We start from the raw sequence: 15,579 nt of genomic DNA, 5'->3' as shown, positions 1-15,579 counted from the left end.
TAGAGATGCTTTAGTTCTATTTGATGCAGGATCTATATACTCCTATGTGTCATCTTATTTGCACTGTATCTAGTCATGCCTAGTAATTCTTTGGGTACTCCGGTATATGTGTCTACATCGGTGGGTGATTCTATTGTGGTAGATCGTGTCCATCATTCTTCTATAGTTGTGATTGGGGATCCTGAGACTCGAGTATATTTGTTACTTCTGGACATGGTTGATTTTGATGTCATATTGAGGATGGACTGGTTATCACCTTAACACGCTATCTTGCACTGTCATTCCAAGACTGTGACCTTAGCCTTGCCGGGTTTACCTTATTTAGAGTGGAGGGGGACTTTTGGTCATCCTACCCGCAGGGTTATCTTATATATGAAGGCTCGGTGTATGGTCGAGAAGGTGTGTTTGGCCTATTTGGCATATGTTCGTGATTCTAGTGCCGAGGTTCCTTCTATGGATTCTGTGCCTGTTGTTTGTGAGTTTCCTAAGGTATTTCCTTCAGACCTACCGGGTATGCCACCCGACAGGGATATTGACTTCTGCATTGATTTGGCTCCGGGCACTCAGCCCATTTCTATTCCACCGTATCGTATGGCCCCACCTGAGTTGAAATAATTGAGGGAGCAGTTGTAGGACTTGCTTGATAAGGGCTTTATTAAACCTAATTTCTCGCCTTGGGGTGCACTGGTGTTGTTTGTTAAGAAGAATGACGGATCAATGAGGATGTGTATAGATTACCGACAGTTGAACAAGGTTACGATCAAGAATAAGTATCCATTGCCGAGGATTTATGATTTGTTTGATCAGCTTCAGGGTGCCAAGGTATTTTCGAGGATTGACTTGAGATCTGACTACCATCAGTTGAGGATTAGGGCATCCGATGTCCCTAATATAGCCTTCCACACTCGGTACAGGCATTATGAGTTCTTGGTGATGTCATTTGGGTTGACAAATGTCCCAGCAGCTTTTATGGATTTGATAAACCGAGTGTTCAAGCCCTACTTGGATTCATTCTTGGTAGTCTTCATTGATGATATTTTGATCTATTCTCGCAGCCGGGAGGAGCATGAGCAACACCTGAGAGTTGTTCTTTGGACTTTGAGAGATAGTCAGTTGTATGCTAAGTTTTTGAAGTGTGAGTTCTGGCTGAGTTTGGTTGCATTCTTGGGTCACATGGTTTCAGTAGAGGGTATTCTGGTGGATCCAAAGAAGATAGAGGTAGTTAAGAACCGGCCTAGACCCACATCATCTATAGAGATCCGGAGTTTCTTGGGTTTGACAGGCTATTCCCGTCGGTTTGTGGAGGGGTTTTCATCTATTGTAGCCCCGATGACCAGGTTAACACAAAAGGGGGCCTAATTCAGGTGGTCGGACGAGTGTGAGGCTAGTTTTCAGAAGCTCAAGACAGCTTTGACTACGGCGCCAGTGTTGGTTTTGCCCACAGGTTTAGAGCCATATACAGTTTATTGTGATGCATCTTGTATTGGACTTGGTGCGGTGTTGATGCAGGATGGCAAGGTCTTTTCTTATGCTTCGCAACAGTTGAATATTCATGAGAAGAATTATCCAGTTCATGATTTGGAGTTAGCAACCATTGTTCACGCATTGAAGATTTGGATGCATTATCTGTATGGCGTGTCATGTGAGGTGTTCACGGATCACAAGAGTCTACAATATTTGTTCAAGTAGAAGGAGCTAAATTTGAGGCAGAAAGGGTGGTTGGAGATATTGAAAGACTATGATATCACCATCTTATATCATCTGGGAAAGGCAAATGTGGTGGCCGATGCTTTGAGTAGAAAGTCAGCCAATATGGGCAGTCTTGCATATATTCCAGTCGGTGAGAGGCCGCTAGCTTTCGATGTTCAGGCTTTGGCTAATCAGTTCGTGAGGTTGGATGTTTCTGAGCCCAGCCGTGTGTTAGCTTGCACAGTCACTCTTTCCTCATTATTTGAGCATATCTGAGATCAGCAGTATGATGATCCTCATTTGTGTGTCCTTAGGGGCATGGTGCAACACGGAGGTGCCAAGCAGGTTGCAGTTGGAGATGATGGAGTTTTGAGGATGCAGTGGCGAGTTTGCGTGCCTAATGTGGATGGACTTCGAGAGTTGATTTTAGAGGAGGCCCATAGCTCCCGGTACTCTATTCATCCGGGCGCCGCTAAGATGTATTAAGATTTGCGGCAACATTATTGGTGGAGGAGGATGAAGAAGGATATTGTTGCATATGTGGCTCAGTGTTTGAATTGTCAGCAGGTAAAATACAAGCATTAGAGACCGGGTGGTTTGTTCGAGAAGATTGAGATTCCTGAGTGGAAGTGGGAGCGTATCACTATGGACTTTGTTGTTGGACTCCCACGGACTCAAAGGAAGTTCGATGCAGCGTGGGTTATTGTTGATTGGCTGACCAAGTCAGCACATTTCATTCCGGTGGCAGTTTCCTATTCATCCGAGAGATTAGCTAAGATCTATATCCGGGAGATTGTTCGTCTTCATGGGGTGCCCATGTCTATTATTTTGGACCGAGGTACGCAGCTTACCTCACATTTTGGAGGGCAGTTCAGCGTGAGTTGGGCACACGGGTAGAGTTGAGCACATCATTTCATCCTCAGATGGACGGGCAATCTGAGCATACTATTCAGATTTTGGAGGATATGCTCCGAGCTTGTGTTATTGACTTTAGAGGCTCGTGGGATCCGTTCTTGCCTTTAGCGGAGTTTGCCTACAACAACAGCTACCAGTCAAGCATCCAGATGGCTCCTTATGAGGCTTTATATGGTAGGCAGTGTCGGTCGCCGGTTTGATGGTTTGAGCCGGGAGAGGCTCGGTTGTTGGGTACGGATCTAGTACAGGATGGCTGGACAAGGTCAGGATCATTCAGGATAGGTTTCATACAGCTCAGTCCAAGCAAAAGAGTTATGCCGACCGTAAGGCTCGTGATGTGGCATTCATTGTCGGTGAGTGGGTGTTGCTTCTGGTGTCACCTATGAAGGGCGTGATGAGATTTGGGAAGAGGGGCAAGCTTATCCCTAGATTCATTGGCCCTTTTGAGATTCTTGATCGAGTGGGAGAGGTGGCTTACAGACTTGCGTTGCCGCCGAGTTTATCAGCCATGCATCCAGTGTTTCATGTGTCCGTGCTTTAGAAGTATCACGGCGATCCATCCCACGTATTAGACTTCAGCACTGTCCATTTGGACAAGGACTTGTCCTATAAGGAGGAGCCGATAGCTATTGTAGACCAATAGGTTTGTCAGTTGAGATCGAAGAGTTTCTCTTCTGTTCTTGTTCAGTGGAGAGGTTAGCCTCTTGAGGCAGCGACCTGGGAGTCCAAGTCCGATATGCGGAGCCGATATCCACATTTTTTCTCCAACTCAGGTACTTTTCTTACGTCCGTTCGAGGACGAACAATTGTTTTAAAGGTGGAGAATGTGATGACCTAAAAGGTCATCACTCATTTTGAAAGTAAATTAAGTATTCTGAGGCCTTAGAACCCTCTTTTTGTCTCACCTCGATTTGTGTGCGTAGTCCGAGAAGGTTTTCGGAAAGCTTTTATGTGAAAACTAAGTGAAATAAGGAAATTGGCTTTTAAAATTGAATAAAGTTGACTTAGGTCAACATTCTTGGTAAACAGACCCAAACCCGTGATCCGACGGTCTCGTAGGGTCCTAAGTAAAATTTGGGACTTGGGCATATGCCCGGAATCGAATTCTGAGGTCCCAAGATCGAGAAATAAATTTTTAAAGAAAATTATTTTCTGGAAAATATAAAGGTTTTTAGAAGTGAATTGATGCATTTTCTTGATAGTATCGGGCCTGTATCTTGGTTCTAGAGCCTGGTACAAGTTTGAAATGATAATTAAGATGAATCTGTAAATTTTGGTAAAGGTCGGAGTCGGTTTGGTATAAAACAGACCTATAGTTGAGAAAATAGTAATTTTGATATTCTTGAGTGATTCCATGAATTTGAGGTTTAATTCATAGTTGTTGATGTTATTTTGATGATTTGATCGCACAAGCAAGTCCGTATGATGTTTTTGGACTTGCATGCATGTTGGGTTTGGAGCCCCGAGGGCTCGGGTGAGTTTTGGATAGGCTACGGAGTGAAATTGGACTTAGGAAAGGTTGCTGGTATCTGGTATTTTTACCCAGGCCTATGATCTCACAATTGCGAGATCAGGCTTCGCAATTGCGAAGTTCTCAGGCATGGGAATTGCGACCCAGGTATCACAAATGCGATCCTAGCCTGGGCAGGCCTTGGTCGCAAATGCGACCATTTCTCGCAATTGCGATGTCTCAAATATGACTAGTCCCTCGCAAATGCGAAGGTGACCAAATTTTCCCTTGGTCGCAAATGCGACAGATTCTTCGTATTTGCAAAGATAGCAGGTACTGAAGGGGTTCGCAATTGAGAGCCCTGGTCGCAATTGCGACATCTGCGACCAGTGAATTAGGACTTAGACGCATTTTTTTTCATTTTTCAAACTCTCTCAAACCCTAAGCTCTCTTGGGCGATTTTCTAAAGAATAGTTCTTCTCCAAATCAATTATAAGTTGTTTCTAACTCATTTCTTTAGTCTATAACATCTTTTCACATGATTTCAATTCAAAATCAAGGGTTTTCATGGTGAAAATTGGGTGTTTTAGGTAGAACTTAGGATTTTCAATTTTTGGGGATTTGAACCTCGATTTGAGGTCCGATTTCAAAATAAATTATATATTTGAATTTGTCGGTGAATGGGTAATCGAGGTTTGGTTCGAACCTCGGGTTTTGACCATGTCGGCCCGGGGTCGATTTTTGACTTTCCGGGAAAATTATTGGAAAACCTATTTTCATGCATTAGAATTGATTCAGTTAGCATTTATTGATATTGTTGATACCCAATTTTTCCCTATATATATTTTTATATATATATATATACATTCAAAATAGTATATATAGGCATATATAAGCATGCACAAGGACTTTATAATTTTTTAATAATTTTAAAATGTTTTAAATTAATTTATATCTTCCTTTTTCACTTATAAAATTTCCAATAATTATCCTTCAAATTATTTTTGTGATAATTTAATCATCTAAATCCTATATTTATGCCAAAATATTGCTTAAATATTATTTTTGCATTTTTTTATAATTGCATTTATATTTTTAAAACTAATTTGCATATAATTGCAATATTAGCCCTATTAATGTATAATTATATTTATATGCATAAAATTGATCTTCTATATTTTTAAAATGTTAAATATCGATTTTAAATCATTTTAGTACATAAAATTATTTTTTAAAAATTATCTATTATTTATTATAAATTATATATGATTTAATTGGCTATTTAAAACCTAGCCAAATTGCATTTCAATTTTAGCCTCAATTCAACCCAATATCCCAGCCCAATTTCAGATTAAATAACCTGACCCAGGCCCTAAATGCAACTACCCGACCTAAAACCCATCAGATCCTGGCCGTTGATCTAAAAGATCAATGGCCCTCGTTCAGTCTTTCCCTTTTTAATTCTAAACGACCCCTAACCCTAACCATTTCTCTACACACCGCCGCCCTAAGATCCTCTCTGTTCTCAAAACACTCTCAACCTAACCCTAATCTTCAACCGCCAACCTTCCATCTCCGGCCATCTCTGGTGACCTCTCATCGTCTCTTAAGCCTCAAATGGCTCCTCTCATGCCATGCTTGCCTTCTCTAAGGTCTTCAAGGGCCCAGGGCCATGCCGATTTGCATCTAGGGTTCATCACTCGCCTGTTATTGGCTACTCTTGTGTGATTTGAAGCAAAATCATGCTATATTTGCTACGATCCTTGGGTTTCTAGACAGGTTTCTTCATCTCTATACGGGTTTCTTTCGTAACCCTAATTTATTTTCTATATCTCCTAGATCTATACAGATCTAAGACAATTTGAGTTTGTTTCTTTAATGTTTTACACTGTTGTTGCGCCCTTTTTTTTTTCCTAAGCGGAAATCGGGTTTATGACATTTGGAGAGACAACTCATTCCTTTTGGGAACTGGGTTTGAATTTAGAGAGTCTCCACCTAATGATTAGGGTGCATTAGGACACCAAAAGAGTTCAATTTGAATAACCAAAGATAGTGTAAGGGCTTAAAATTATTCTAAGGGGAAGGTGTTAGGCACCCCTCAGAATCTACTAGAGTGGTTCCCAGCCAGACAATTATTGTGAATTGAGGTGCAATTAGCGTATAAGCAAATAAGGCTCAAATAATAGGGGATTTCAACACATAATGGTTTGAAAGTAAACAAGTTTTGAAAGAACAATTAGAGAAGCTGATTTTTTAGAATAAGGAGTTAAATTGATAAAAGAATAAAGAATAAAGGAAAGGGGGTCCTAGGTTTATTAAAAAATATGGATCACCCTACACAATGTCCAGTAATCACTCCTTAATGAGGGGTTACACGTGGCATTATCGCGTGGTCAGCATATCCATATCTACCATTCCCACCCCGTTAAGGTATTAAAGCGCGGGTTGGTCTCGATTACTTATTGCATGCTATTACCCGTCCCATTCCTATCAATCCTGGAGGCACTTAGGACTACTAATCCTAAAAGGGAGGGATGCTGGGCTTATTTGGAGTTTCAAAGGTAAAAATTCTAAGGCGGCATACAAAAAACACATATTGCATATAAAAGGGGAAACACATAAGCATATAGGCTCAAGTATACCTCCTCGAACAAATACATAAAGTAGCATGTCTTACACATACTGCTTAGGTCTGATTGAAAAGCATTAAAGACGAGGGAGATGAGATTGTTGAGGCATTTTTAGTTTATTGCATAACTCAGATAAGAAGTCTGAATCAGGCCTGCCTGCTGGTTATAGTGATTAACAGATTCAGTTTTACAGTTATTATTCTAAGGTTTGCCTAAGTGTTTAGACGGGGTCCTATAGGCATGATATCTACTGAATTTAAAAGGTGATGAAATAGTAGAACCTTGAAATAAATTATTCAAAATCCTATACATGCTTGTTAAACCTTGTTAAGCGAGTTAGGTTATTAAGAAAAGCAGAATTAACAAAAAAAAAACTGAACTGGTTACAGGTTTTGCAGGTGGTAGTATCTACTGTTACCGACTTTAATTCCTAGGAGCATGTTATCTAATATTGACTTTGAATGAAAGCGAATCAGATTGATTTAAGAAACCCCTATAGGCATGATATCTATGCATTACTTATTTTAAACCTTATAGGCATGACATCTAAATGAAGTTTGAACATGCAGAATTAAAATTAGACTATAGGCAGGTTTTGTACATGAAGTTGAATATGCAGAATTAAAAGTACCCTATAGGCAAGTTTTCTACGTGAAGTTGAAAACGTATCCTATAGGCATGGTTTCTAGGTGAAGTTCGAATATGCAGGAGTTAAAACACCATATATGCATGTTTTCTATCCTTGCATGCATAGTTACCCACCCTTTTCACTAGCTAGCCCCAAGTGTTTATTACAACTTATTACAAACTAGAATAACAAACTACATCAGAACAGAAAAATACAAAGAAAGTACAACCAGATGAGGCCTGATTCTTGACTTCCTCTCTGAGTTACGAGATAAACCAACTCAAAGACCATTGATCGAAAGCCTTTCTCCAATTTGAGTGTGTCAGAGTTCCCTAAGAGACTCAATGGGAGTCCAGGCAGTGCTCATACCCAAATTGTATTACCAGAGTAGGGACAAGTGCAGTGTTGAAGTGCCAGCCCTAGAGTGTCCAAGTTCAGAAGGAGCTTATGGGTCCCAAGGCAAGTCTCACAAGAGGGGGGCAGAACTTACGTCTAAGAGAGAGTGGAAGTGCAGAAACATAATTTTAAGAACTAAGGAAGTAAAGGAGAGGAAATAGGTGCTGGGAAATAGTTACAAAATTGATAACTTCACATAAAAGGGGTTCAGGGATTGGGAGCTTGCATAGAGCCTATGTATTTAGGCACTAGTTAATTCTGGGCATGCATAGCAATAGGGAGTGTTGTTATGCTTACAAAATCAACCAGAATACACAACATATAGTGGTAACATAGAGGTTTGAGTCATAGACAGCAATACTCAATATTGTCATGCCTCAAACAAGCCATTAGTACCAAAGACATTAGGGTAGGGGTTTAGGATACATCATAAATTCAGAACAAGCAGAATTGCTAAAATAAGTACTGAATTAAACACAAACAGTAGGCAAACAAACAGGTTAAAGTATTAAGTAAACATATTGTTGTGACTCTGAAATCTTAATCAGAACATACCAGTTCAGAGAAGGAAAATATTGTAAAGGCAGGTAGCAGAACTTTGAAAACAAGCCACAGTGCAAGTAGTAAAGCAGAAGAGAGTGTTTTTTGAATGTAAATGATTTTAGAACTTAGAGTGCGTGCGTGTCTGTGTTAATGAAAGAGCAGGGTATTTATAGTTTGAAAACAAACAGAAAAATAAGGCAAGAATCATAGCTTCGCAGTAATTATGGAACTATGTACCAATTAAAATCAAATCAGTATACGGACTTCCTTTAATTAAGGAGTTGAAATCAAACGGTAATGGGCGGAAAACATTTAAGGAATAAAATCAAGTAAGCATCATGTGCAGGGTAGACAATTAGGGGTAAGTGCATAGAGGTTTAATTAAGGGAAGAACCTTTGAAATACTCGGTTAGCCAAATAAGGTAAGAAAACAAAGTAAAGTTGCAGCATATGGAGACAATCGAAAATTAGTACATAGCAAATCAGGGAGTCAAGGATTTCAAAATCACTGATTTAAGGAGAGTGACATGGGTTCCCATGAATAAACAAATAAACCCAGTCAGAAATGGGAGAATTGAAAGTCTAAGGAAAGTTTTCAAATCAACCCAAGAAACAGGGGAATCAGTAATGCGAAACAAGGAAAGAGACAATCACTTAACACATGAATGCAATCAAAATTACACAAGGAGGTTTGAAATCAGTCCAAAATTGAAGGCCATTTCAGAGGGAAATTCAGCATATAAAAGAGTGCATAAATATTAGGCATGAAGGGCTAAATTTAGGACAAAGAGAAGTGTCATGCAATCACGAAGTCAGTAAGTAGTGGAATATCAAACATGGTAGTTACATTGGTCAATCTTAGTAACTCAATAATAGAGAAAAGAGAGAGTATCAAATAGCATGCAAAGGGGTCAAGTAAAAAGACTTTTCTGAAAACTGTAGTCTAGTTTCAAGGAAGTCAAAATCACATAAAGAAACAGAGGATGAAACAAAAAGATTTCGAATCTAGTCGAGCAACAGATGAGGCAGCTTCAGAAGCTCGAATAGGTCCAAAGAAGTTAGGGTTTTGAAATCAATCGAATTCAGAGCATGACAAAAAAGTAAATCACATAGCAAATAGCCTCAGAACTCGACTGAACCCCAAATTTTAGGGTTTTCACCATCAATCAAGTTCTAGAGATAAAAACGAGTAAATCAGACAAATACTAACAAAAGTAGATTCAGAAACCTCAAAAGAAACTAAGACTTTTAACATGCAAACTCCAGTAGAAGAACAATATAAGAAATATTGTAGACCATGTTAAAAATCAGAGAAATCTTCAAAACAACTTTAACAAAACCTAAATCGGAAAAGACAAGGGGTTTTGGAGGCAGAGTTTTGAAACAAACCGTGAGAAAAATGTTTAGAAGTTTAGAGTAAACACAGATCTAGAACAGATCTAAAGAAATCGGAAGAACCTCAAAGTCTAGGGTTTCGGAAGAAACCCAGATGGTGACAAAGGCTTAGAAAATAATTGATCTTAAGTAGAGAAGTCGAGAGTCAGGCTTCAATGGCCATGGCTGGCCGGAGTAAGGTCGAAAGTGACCGGAGATAGCCATAGAACTGAATCACCAAGGTCCGGACCAAACTTTTCGAGGTCTAGCCTTGAAATCATAGCAATCAGGCATGTAGTAGCCAAGGGAGGTAGATACATGCCTTCAATGGCTTCGGAAGCCATAGATTTGGGAGATTTTCAGGTGGTAATTGAGGGCGGCGACTAGGATTTGAGAGGGAGTTTGAGAGAGAATTAGGAGAAGGGGGAATTCAAAGGCGGCTACAAGTGAGAAATGATTAGGGTTAAGGGTTAGTTCAGGTTAAAAAAGGAAGGGGCAGATGTGAGCCGTTGATCTAGGCGATCAACGGCTGGGATTAAAAGGGAATCCGGGCGGGTTATTTAATTGGGTCATGGGTCGGTTCAGACAAGGATTGGGTCATGGAAAATGGGTTTAAAATTGGGTCCAATTGGGGTGCCAAATCAGGCTAAAACTGAAATGAAAAATGGACTAACATTTAAATAGACATTTTCCCTATTTGATTTACAAAAATAGTAACATAATTTTTGAAAATAAATTAAAGGTACTAAAATATTTAATAGCATATAATTATCAAATTAAAAATATTGGACCTAGTTTTTATAGACATAAACGTAATTAAATCTAAAAAGAGGCTAATATTGCAATTATATACAATTTAGCTTTAAAAATACTAAATAAATTTGTAAAAATATGCAAAAATCACATTAGCTATATTTTGGCATAATTAGGAGAGTCCTATAAATGAATCACCAAAATGATAATTTGGGTAATACTTATTGGGTTTTATGGATAAAATATGGTAATAAATTAATTTAAAAAATCTTTGAAAATTTAAAAAAAAAAATAAAACATTTGGACATACTAATATATGCATACATATGCTATTTTTAAAGTATTTTGCATATTAAAAATATATATGGAAAATTGGGTATCAACAGCTGCCCCTCTTTAACCGGGAAGGATGAAAGAGTTGTCGGGTAAAGACATGATGGCCAATTTTGACCGAACGAAATGGTTCGAGGAGACTTAGGCCGTGCTCTGGCTTTTGAGCTGCCTACATATTCCTGGTTTTATAGGAATCAAGCCATATGTAGTTCAGGATCTGTCGGCGGAGTATGCCGATGGAGACTTTTCAAGAACGGACGCAATATTAATGACGAGGTGAATGGTTGAAGTCTGATAGGGCTGTGGGAACTGGAGCGATATCGCTCCTGCCGAGATGGCTGTTGCTCGTCGGATTTCCTTCAAATAAGCAATACAAGCATATATGGTGCATAATTTAAACATGATGCAAATTCCCGTCGGACCATGAAGGTTGTCTTTGGGTAGTTAGGATGACGTCCTTATACCAAGATGTCCTGGGCTATGAGGCGTATAATAAAGGATTCACAGGCCATGAAATGATGCTCTTGGGTTATGAGAATGATGCCTCTGAACCATGATGCCTTTAAATAATGATAAGCAAAAGATAAAAAGGGGTCCTCAAGCCATGACATGGTGTTCTCGGGCTATGAAAATAGTGCCTCCGAACAATGATGCCTTCGGATAATTTGGCAATTTTTTTAGCCCATGAGATGCAGTATTTGGCGATCTTTTAGCCTATGCAATGCAGGAGGAGGCGATCTTTCAGCCGTGCAAAATGTAGAGGTGGCGATCTTTCAGCTATGCAAATGTAAAGGCGACGATCTTTCAGCCATGCAAATGTAGAGGTGGCGATCTTTCAGCCATGCAAATGCAGATAAAGTGGCGGTCTTTTAGCCATGCAAATGTAAATAAGGCAGCGATCTTTCAGCGATGCAAATGTAAATAAAGTGGCGATCTTTCAGCCATGCAAATACAGATGGAGGTAGAGCTTAACCTCGGAAGGCAGAATGGTAGCCTTATGCAATGCAAGAATGCAGATGGGGACAGAGCTTAGTCTCAGAAGGCAGAATGACAGCCTTATGTAATGCAAGAATGCATATGGACATAGAGCTTAACCTCGGAAGGCAGAATGGTAGCCTTATGCAAAAATAAGATAGCAAATGGTAATAGAACTTTCTTAGCTGATAGCAGATTGGAATATTGTAACTACTGGGGATATTGTGCCTGCTGGGGACACTGTTGTGTGCGGATAGCAACTGTGAGTAAGTGAAATGGTTCTGAGAGTTGTATTCTTGAACAGTGTTTGTCTCGTGAGTGTATAGTATATTCGATGATTTTGCAATTCAAGTGCCTGCGTCCAAAAAATCGTGAGTTTTGTAAAAAAAGGGGGCGGTTAGTTCGTATCCCACGCTGGCTCTGCTTTACCTGCTCGGCTTTGAACTGGTGATATTGTATGTATCATTGGGGTAGCATTGCTAAACAAGGCAATTTCAGTAATAGACATGCATGATTTAGTAAAAATATGACATAATAATAATAATTTTTTAGATGAACTGATAACTATGACGTGGTTTAGGACATTGCAACCTCTCTTGCTACGGAATTTTGAGGGTCCTCCTCAAAATTCTACCCCAATTTAATGGGTTGATGTTTTTTTACTGTTGCTTGCGATGATTGGCTGAAATCAACTTCGGAATTTTGAGGGTGCTCCTTAAAATTCTGCCCCAGTTTCCAATTGCATGGAAAAATGGAAATTTTATTGAATTGTGACCGAACCCATAGGCTGCCTACGTATCCCCTCTTAAACGGGAATCAGGTCAGGCGTAGTTCAATTTACCTCATATAGGAAAGCATAAGATTACATATAGTAACGCTTGACTACATCTGAGTTGATCGGCTTCGGCCAGACTTCTCCGTCCATTTCTGCAAGTATGAGGGCTCCTCCTATCTGGACCCGGTGAACCATGTACGGACCCTGCCAGTTGGGAGAGAAATTCCCTTTTGCTTCATCTTGATGCGGGAAAATCTTCTTTAACACCAGTTGCCCTGGTGTGAACTGTCTCGGCTTGACTCTTTTGTTGAAGGCTCTAGACATTCTGTTCTGATAAAATTGACCTTGACAAACTGCATTTATTTGTTTCCCGTCTATAAGGGCTAGTTGCTCATAACGACTTTTCACCCACTCTACGTCGTCGAGCTCAGCTTCCTGTATGATCCTTAGGCAAGGAATTTCTACTTCGGCGGGAATGACGGCTCTTGTACAATAAACCAGCATATAGGGGGGTTGCCCCAGTTGATGTGCGGACTGTGGTGCGATACCCCAATAGTGCAAATGACAACTTCTCATGCCACTGTTTATGCTTATCTATCATTTTCCTCAATATCTTCTTGATATTCTTGTTGGCAGCCTCTACTGCTCCGTTCATCTAAGGTCTGTAGGCTGTAGAATTCTTATGTCTGATCTTGAAAGTTTCACACATAGCTTTCATCAAGTCACTGTTGAGGTTTGAGCCTTTATCGGTAATGATTAATTGTAGAATCCCGAATAGACAAACGATGCGGTCGCGTACATAGTCTGCCACAACTTTCTTAGTCAATGCTCTATAAGATGCTGCTTCGACCCATTTGGTGAAATAGTCGATTGCTACTAGGATAAACATGTGCCCGTTGGAGGCGGCAGGCTCGATTGGTCCAATAACATCCATTCCCCAAGTGGCGAATGGCCATGGTGAGCTTGTTGCATTAAGCTTGTTTGGAGGTACCTTTATCATGTCTGCATATATCAGGCAGCGGTGGCATTTCTGGACATACTGGATGCAGTCCATTTCCATAGTCATCCAAAAGTAACCAGCTCAGAGTATCTTCTTTGCTAAGACAAAGCCATTCATATGTGGACCACAGGTCCCAGTGTGAATTTCCTCTAGTAGCCTGGATGCTTCCCTTGCGTCCACACACCTTAACATCCCAAATCAGGAGTCCTTCTATACAGGATTCCTCTGCTGTGGAAGAAATTGTTGGACAACCTCCGAAGGGTGCATTTCTGAGTAGGATTCGCAAGTTCTAGGTATTCGCCCCTTTCCAAATATTTCTTGATGTCATGAAACCAAGGCTTTCCGTTTTCGTCTTCTTCAACATGGGCACAATAAGCTGGCTGATCATGGATCTTTACTGGAATAGGATCAATGTAGTTTTTGTCTAGATTTTGTATCATGGATGATAGGGTAGCCAATGTATCGACGAACTCATTCTGGACTCTAGGAACATGTTACAACTCCGTCTTCGCGAACCTTTTTCTCAACCTCCATGCATGATGTAGATACGAGAGTATCTTGGAGTTCTTGGTTGCCCATTCTTCTCGTACCTGATGTATTAGCAAGTGTGAATCTCTGATCACTAGCAACTCTTGAATGTTCATGTCGATGGCCATTTTGAGCCCTAGGATAATGCTGACCGGTTTTCAATACGAGGACTGCTCCTATGCCAACTCTTTTGAAGTTTGTTGCTCCGTCAAAAAAAATTCTCCAATTGTCATAGGATTCTGCAATATCTTCTCCTATGAATGATACCTCTTCATCAGGAAAATATGTTTTCAGGGGTACGTATTCTCCATCCACGGGGTTCTCAGCAAGGTGATCTGCTAGTGCCTGTCCCTTGATTGCCTTCTGAGTCACGTAGACAATGTCAAATTCACTCAATAGGATTTGCCACTTGGCTAGCTTGCCAGTGGGCATGGGCTTCTGAAAGATGTACTTCAAAGGATCCATCCTTGATATGATATATGTAGTGTAAGCACAGAAGTAGTGCCTCAGCTTCTGAGCTACCCAAGTCAAAGCATAGCAGGTGCATTCTAATAGAGAATACCGGGCCTCGTATGGGGTGAACTTCTTACTGAGATAATAGATGGCTTGCTCCTTCCTCTTCGTCTCATCATGCTGCCCCAGAACACAATCGAAAGCTCTATCCAATACTACAAGGTAGAGTAATAGAGGTTTACCTGGCTCGGGCAGGACCAAAACTGGTGGTGTCGATAGGTATTCCTTGATTCTATCGAAATCTTTTTGGCAGTCATCAGTCCCTTTGGTAGCGACGTCTTTCTTATACATCTTAAAGATTGGCTCACATATAACTGTAGACTGTGCTATGAACCGACTGATATAATTGAGTCTCCCCAATAAACTCATCACGTCCTTGTTTTTTGGCGGTGGTAATTCTTGAATAGCTTTGACCTTTGATGGATCTAGTTCTATTCCTCGGCGACTCACAATAAACCCAAGTAGCTTTCCAGCAGGAACCCCAAATGCACATTTTGCGGGATTCAGTTTCAGGTTGTACCTTCGCAATCTATTGAAAAACTTCCTCAAATCTTCCATGCGATCAGTGGCTTTCTTAAACATCATCTACGTACACCTCTATCTCCTTGTGTATCATATCAGGGAAAATGGTAGTCATGGCCCTCATATAGGTGCCCCCTGCATTCTTTAACCCAAACGACATCCTCTTGTAACAGTACATTCCCCACGGCATAATGAAAGCCGTTTTCTCAACATTTTCTTCATCCATCTAGATTTGATGATACCGAGCAAAACAATCTACAAATGATTACAACTCATGCTTGGTGTAATTGTCAATCAGCATGTGTATGTTTGGCAAGGGGAACTCATTTTTGGACTGGCCCGGTTGAGATCCCAGTAGTCGACACAGACTCTGAACTTCCCGTCCTTCTTTGGTACTGGCATGATGTTGGATAACCATGTCGGGTATTCTACTACCCTGAGAACCTTAGCTTTGACCTGCTTAGTGACCTCTTCCTTGATTTTCAGACTCATATCAGGCTTGAATTTCCTGAGCTTTTGCTTTACCGGCTGACATGTTAGATCAGTTGGCAGTTT

Source organism: Nicotiana tabacum, chromosome 6 (assembly GCF_000715075.1).
Source record: "Nicotiana tabacum cultivar K326 chromosome 6, ASM71507v2, whole genome shotgun sequence".
NCBI lineage: Eukaryota > Viridiplantae > Streptophyta > Magnoliopsida > Solanales > Solanaceae > Nicotiana > Nicotiana tabacum.
The sequence above is the reverse complement of the archived record's forward strand: the minus strand, read 5'-3'. Positions refer to the sequence as shown.